The sequence below is a fragment of the Manis javanica genome, chromosome 1 (genome assembly GCF_040802235.1).
Source record: "Manis javanica isolate MJ-LG chromosome 1, MJ_LKY, whole genome shotgun sequence".
Classification (NCBI taxonomy): domain Eukaryota; kingdom Metazoa; phylum Chordata; class Mammalia; order Pholidota; family Manidae; genus Manis; species Manis javanica.
This window is the reverse complement of record NC_133156.1, coordinates 91,179,836-91,185,835: the sequence shown is the minus strand read 5'-3', so window position 1 is coordinate 91,185,835 and position 6,000 is coordinate 91,179,836.

Genomic DNA, 6,000 nt, shown 5'->3' with positions numbered 1-6,000 from the left:
TACATGCAAGAGAATGGTCCTGTGATAGAACAGTGGCAGGAATGGGATCTCGTCCTTGTCTAGTATACTAGACATTCACCCCCGTCCCTGTGGGTGTTACAGATAGGTCAGTATATAGGGCTATGGGAGATACATGCACCACTGGCCATAAAGATAAAACAAAACTTCCCCATAAGATGCTCTTACCTCCCAGACGTTTTGGGTACACTACTGTGATCTTTGGGGGCCACTCTGCTGTTACTCCAGGAATACACACGAGGTCAGCTTCCAGACCTTTTCCCTAAGATGCCAGAAAGGCCACCCATCGCTGGTCCATGTGTCAAAATGTTAAGGACCACATCCATTCAACAGTGTCTCCAGGGTTTAATCCAGTTGGGGCTGGCAGGAGGATGTTGCTCTGCTGGCCATATCCTGGCTTCAATAACTCCTCTTTGGTTTGCACATACAGTTGTATAGAAGAGGCAGCAAAGTGTGTAGCATATCCACAGGGCTCAAGGCTCCTTTTCAGGGCTTCTCATTCAAATGCCATGTCACTGTCTATAAGTGAACTGACCAGCCCTGTAGACTGTTGGTATCTGACTTAAGAACAGATTTCAACAAACCATTGTACCTCTCTATCATTCCTGCCCCAGTAAGGTTACATGGTACATGAAACTTCTACTTTATTCCTAATTGCTGTACCCATTCTTGTAATGCATGTCCAGTAAAGTGGGTACCTTAATTGCTCTCAGTCACCTGCAGCTGGCCATAGGCTGCAAAGAGACATTCTAGGCCCCTCTTGGTGGTTTGCTGATCTGCATAATATGCAGGAAAAGCAACCAATAGCCAGTAGCCATGTCCACACAAGTCATGGCATAACGATATCCTTCTGATACAGGCAGAGGCCCAATATAGTCTGTCACCTGACAAAGTGTATCAGCCCCTTTACTATTGTCCCATGTTGTTGAGGGACTCTGTGTAAGTCCCTCTTAGAGCACACAAGGCACTCCCTCCAGGCTCTGCTGACTTCTTCAAAGGTCAATGGCAAGCCCCACCAATGGGCTACAGCCCACATTGTCTTTTGCCCCACATGCAACAAACGCTGATGTAACCATTGAGCTACAAAAGGGACAGGCTTTCCTTCTAGCTAGTGCACCTGGGCCAGTGTGTCTGCTGCTTCATCATTCCCTGGGGAGGTCAAAGACAAATGGCCAGTCACATGATATATGGTAACAGTCTTAATCTGACCAGAGGCCCATAGGTCTTGCTACAACTCTTGCCCCCAAAGGGGCCAGTGACCAACCATCCACTTGGCATGGTACCACATTGGTCATGCCCCAGGGTCAAGCCCCAATAGACAGTCCAACTGTCAGTGCAGACAACTAGGGGAGGGCTCCTGGGTGATCACGAGCCATACTGCCCACAAGTCAGCCCACTGGCTGCTCTTCCCATCTCCATCCTCCATCCGTATTGTCTCAGTCATAGGATGGAAAGCCACAGCCCTCCACTTTGGGGGCTGCCCACTACTGGAGCCATCCTTATACCAAGCATCTCCAGGTATAGGGGCTTTTCCCTACTGATAAGGACTCTCAGCTACTAATGACTCAAAAGCAAGTTCTTCCTGCTTTCCACTGGTATACATCGCTGACCCCAGTAAGTGTTGGAGTTAAGGAGCTAATAGAGAGGGTGCTACACTGCTATAAGTATGTGCCCCATTTGGCCAGTGTAGGCATCGGTGTAACACCACTCCATGGCCTTTGTGTCAAGTCTCACCCCCACCCCGCAATGGGATAGGTGGTTATTACCTTCATTGGAGCTCTTCTGGTGATGGGCTCCATAGCCAGCAAGGTGTGGTACACAGCAGCCAGTTGCTTCTCTATCAAGGTGTATCGGACCTCTGCTCCTTTCCATAGTTGCAACAAGAACCCAATGGGTTGGTGTGTCTGTTCAAGCCACTGCCAAAGACCCCAAGTATAACCATCCTCGGTTACATGAACATCTTGCTCACAGGGACTTGATGAGTCCATTACACTCAAGGACTGTATGGCCTTGACTGCTCACTTAGCAGCAGTAAAAGCAGCTGCACATGTCTCATCCCAGTCCCACCTGATGCCCTTTCATACCAACCAGTATAAGGGCTTCAGAATTTGTGCCAAGTGCAAGATAAACACTCTCCAGTAGCCCAGAAGACCCAAAAACTCTTCTAAGACTGCTACAGTGGTAGCGGTAGGGAAAGCCTGGACCTTGTCTATGACTGCTTCAGGAATAATTAGTTTTACCTGACCAGACAACCCCCAAGAATTTTACAGACAAACCAGGTCCCTGAACCTTGGTGCTGTTCACAGCCCATCCTTTCTCCTGTAGATGTTAAAGCAGCCTAGGAACTACCCCTTCTAAATCTTCAAGAGAATCAGATGTGAGCATAATATCATCAATGTAGTGATACAGCTGCACCATTTGTGGTTTCTTCCATGTGGCCAAGTCCTGGGTTATGAGTCCATGGCAAATGGTGGGACTGTGGAGATATCCCTATGGAAGGACAGTGAGTGTCCACTGCTGGCCTTCTCACATGAAGGTAAAATGTTCCTGACTTTCCTGTACTATGTCAATAGAGAAGAAAGCATTAGCAAGGTCCACAACATAATGATACATCCCTAATTCATGGCTTAGTGTGTCCCTAAGGACTGCCAATGAGGGGACAGCAGCATGCAAAGGGGGTGTGACTTTATTCAATTCCCTGTAGTCCACAGTCATACTGTGAGCCATACCAGGAGCCATCTGGCTTTTTCACTGGCCACAATGGGGAATTAAAAAGACTATGAGTGGGCTTTATGATGCCCACCTTCTCCAAGTCCTGTAGAGTTTCACCAATTTCCTTGTGCTCCCCAGGCATTTTATACTGCTTAGTATTTGTCACCCACCAAGGTACAGGCAGAGCTACAGGTGGGTGCTTAGCATGTCCCCTCAGAACTGCCTTTACCACATGTACCCCTCAGTCTGAACTCACCTGCAGTGGACTGTAACCACATATATCCTGTAGGATATCCACCCCCAAAATATATTCAAGGATGGGAGAAATGTACACAGTATACTCCTTTGTGGGTAAACACCCTATCCTGAATAGGATTTGGGCTTTCTTCATTCTAATTGCCTTACTCCCATAGCCATCTATCATAGCAAGGGTCCCAGGAAAACACTCATAATTTATAATTGCATTAATCAAAGAACATTCAGCTCCTGTGTCTACCAGTGCCAGGACACACTGTACATTTACAGGGGACCACTGAATTGCTATTTACACAGGTGGTCTCCGATCCCCACCAAGTCTGCCAAGGTGGGGGCCTTGACCCTTCCCTAAGTTGACTGCGACACCCAATCATCATCCTGTGGGAGTGAGGACCCAGGTGGAGCCTGAGTACTGTCCCCAGGGAAGTCTTTCAGGGACATAGGCCAGACATGGGGCCTTGCCTCCGGCTTCCATGTCCTGGACCCCAGTGGCTGGAACTGCTGCTCTGGCTTTAATTGGTGCCACAGTTCAAATATGTTCTTATCAGGCTGCCCATCAAGTTTCTTTCACTACCCTGGCTTTTATTAAATCAACCCATACCTGGGTCCTTGAGACCTTCATGGGGCCTTCTGCATCTCTCCTTTCAGTTGTAACCCATACTTCCTTCCGGGCTCTTATTGTTTCAATGTCCCCCAGATTTGCTAAAGAATGAGAAGCCTCACTTATGGGTTGTCCTATGTGGGGGACAAGAATAGTCATTAGGGACCCAAAGAGAGATGGAGGAGCTGTACGGAGCACCAGATTTCTCATTCCTGCAGTGAACAACTCCTAATCAGGGCCGTGGGGGTCCATATTAGAGATGATATTTTTCATGCCCAATTCCCACACCTGTGGGAGCTCTGCATACATTTTCCAGCTAGTGGGTAAGTATGGTAAATCACCCTGATTAGGCCAGATTACCCTGATGGCTGCTGTCAGCCAATCCAGAAGCACCTGATTTCCTGAGGTGTGACAGGCACTTTGCAACCACTGCTGGAGAGAAGGATGAGTCATCAGGGCAGCCAGTCTACTCATTTCAGAACCCAACATAACAATGTTTTCCACCCCGATATCCCAGAGATGCAAAAGCCATGTAGGCAGAGGTTCCAATGGCTTCTGCTGATACCGGACACTCATGTCCATCAGCTCATTCTGGGTAGAGGTGCAGAGCATGGAGTGCTCCACAACCTGGGGAGGGGGCAGCTTCTCCCCCTCAGGAGCCTGTGGTTGTTGTGTTTTTACTTTTTTAATTACAACCAGGCAGGCCTTTAATACAGGAGAGGCTGGTGCCTCAGGCAGTGGTCTCAGCAACAGATCGGCCCTTGACCACACACCCTCATCCTCTTCCATGACACGCCCTCCACCATCTCTGGAGCTGAAGGAACTGCCCTTTCCTCCCCCTCCCCCATGACCTTCTGCAAAGCAGACTCTCCTGCTGCCTCTCCCCTCACTGCTGCTAAGGAATTTTCCAGTAGCGCAACCCATCTTCTCAATAACTGTCTCTCTTTAAGGGTATCCCATAGGTCATCATCCACCTCCTCCAAGTGATGCTGAAGTGTGTCTCTCTCCTGCTAGTCTCTCTCTCTCCTCAATAACACTTTCTACTATTGAGACAGGGACCATGGGCTTAGACAGAGTAGGGTGAGGGCCTCCAGAAAAAGCAAGGCAGGATATTTACAGTCAAAGCAATGTAACAATGTAAAGTCCCTATCAAAACTCTGTGTTCAGCATTATGCAAAGTCAAGGTCACACTAATTCTCTACAATAAAGATACCAGACTAGGAATACAGACATCTTCAGTGAGATCAGTTAAAGGTCAAAATGCCAGGGGCAACTTGGCCTGGAATGTTTGAGTGTTCCACAAGGGTATCTGAGCATAACCTGTGATTTCACTGTAAACAGTCCTAGAAAACAGACAACAACCCAGCCCACCTTGAGGGCAGGGCAGGTGGTACAAGTCCACACCCTAAGCCCTCAGTTCCCAAAAATCCTCAACTGCCTATAAATCCCCTAGACAAAAGCACCACCCTGGGCTCTCTTGTCCCCTCCTGGTGTGAGCCAGGAGCTCTTTCCTCTTACTTTATTTCTAAATAAAAACCTGTACCTTGCTTTCCTACCTTGAGTGTTTGTGAAGCTCATTCTTCAGCTTCATGAACAAGAACCCGGGCAACACTATCTTGACAAAAAGAGATCCTACAATGCCAGCTGCTACTCGGTCATTCAGGGCCTCTAAACAGTCTTCTTTCTGATGGAAGACTAATTCTGCAGTTCCGGAATTTCCACCCTTCCCCAATTCTGTGGAAGGCCCCATCCCTCTAGGAGATGCTTTACCCTAGACCAATTCCCCACTAGGGGCTCCCCAGTTGGAAGCCCCACATGTAGGGAGTTCCCAAGTAAAGCTGCACCCTCTACCACTACAGCCATTGGGGCCTCCCCATTATCCCTAGAGGCAGCCCACCCAAGGGTTGCCCATTTAGACAGATTTTGGGTTCAGAGGTCCTGCTGACAACTGCCAGACGTAACTCCAGGGAAAAGTCCCTGGACAAAATACCTTTGAAACCCAAATCAGTCAAAGCGAGAAATAAAGTTTAAGAACCCCATTTATTTCTTACAAGCAGTTGTCCCATCTCTCTCTTGAGCAGGCTGCAGCAGAAGAGAGATTCACCCAACCTCTCTGGTCCAGATAAGCCCCTGCAAGCCCTTGTAATTGCCTATTGATATATAGATGGACCACTGCTCTCCACCCCTTGAAATACTTATTGATATGCAGATGCACTAAAGCCTGGCAAGAGATTCTGGAAATACTGCAGTTTTACCTACAGTGTTCATTAAATAAATAATCATCTTGGAAGGAGGCCATAAATAGGAAACGAAGAGCACTGTAGGATGCACATTCATATGAATATAAAAATGCATATGTTGTCATTAATAAGGTCATATGAATTCATATTTGATTGTTACCTCCATATAAAAAG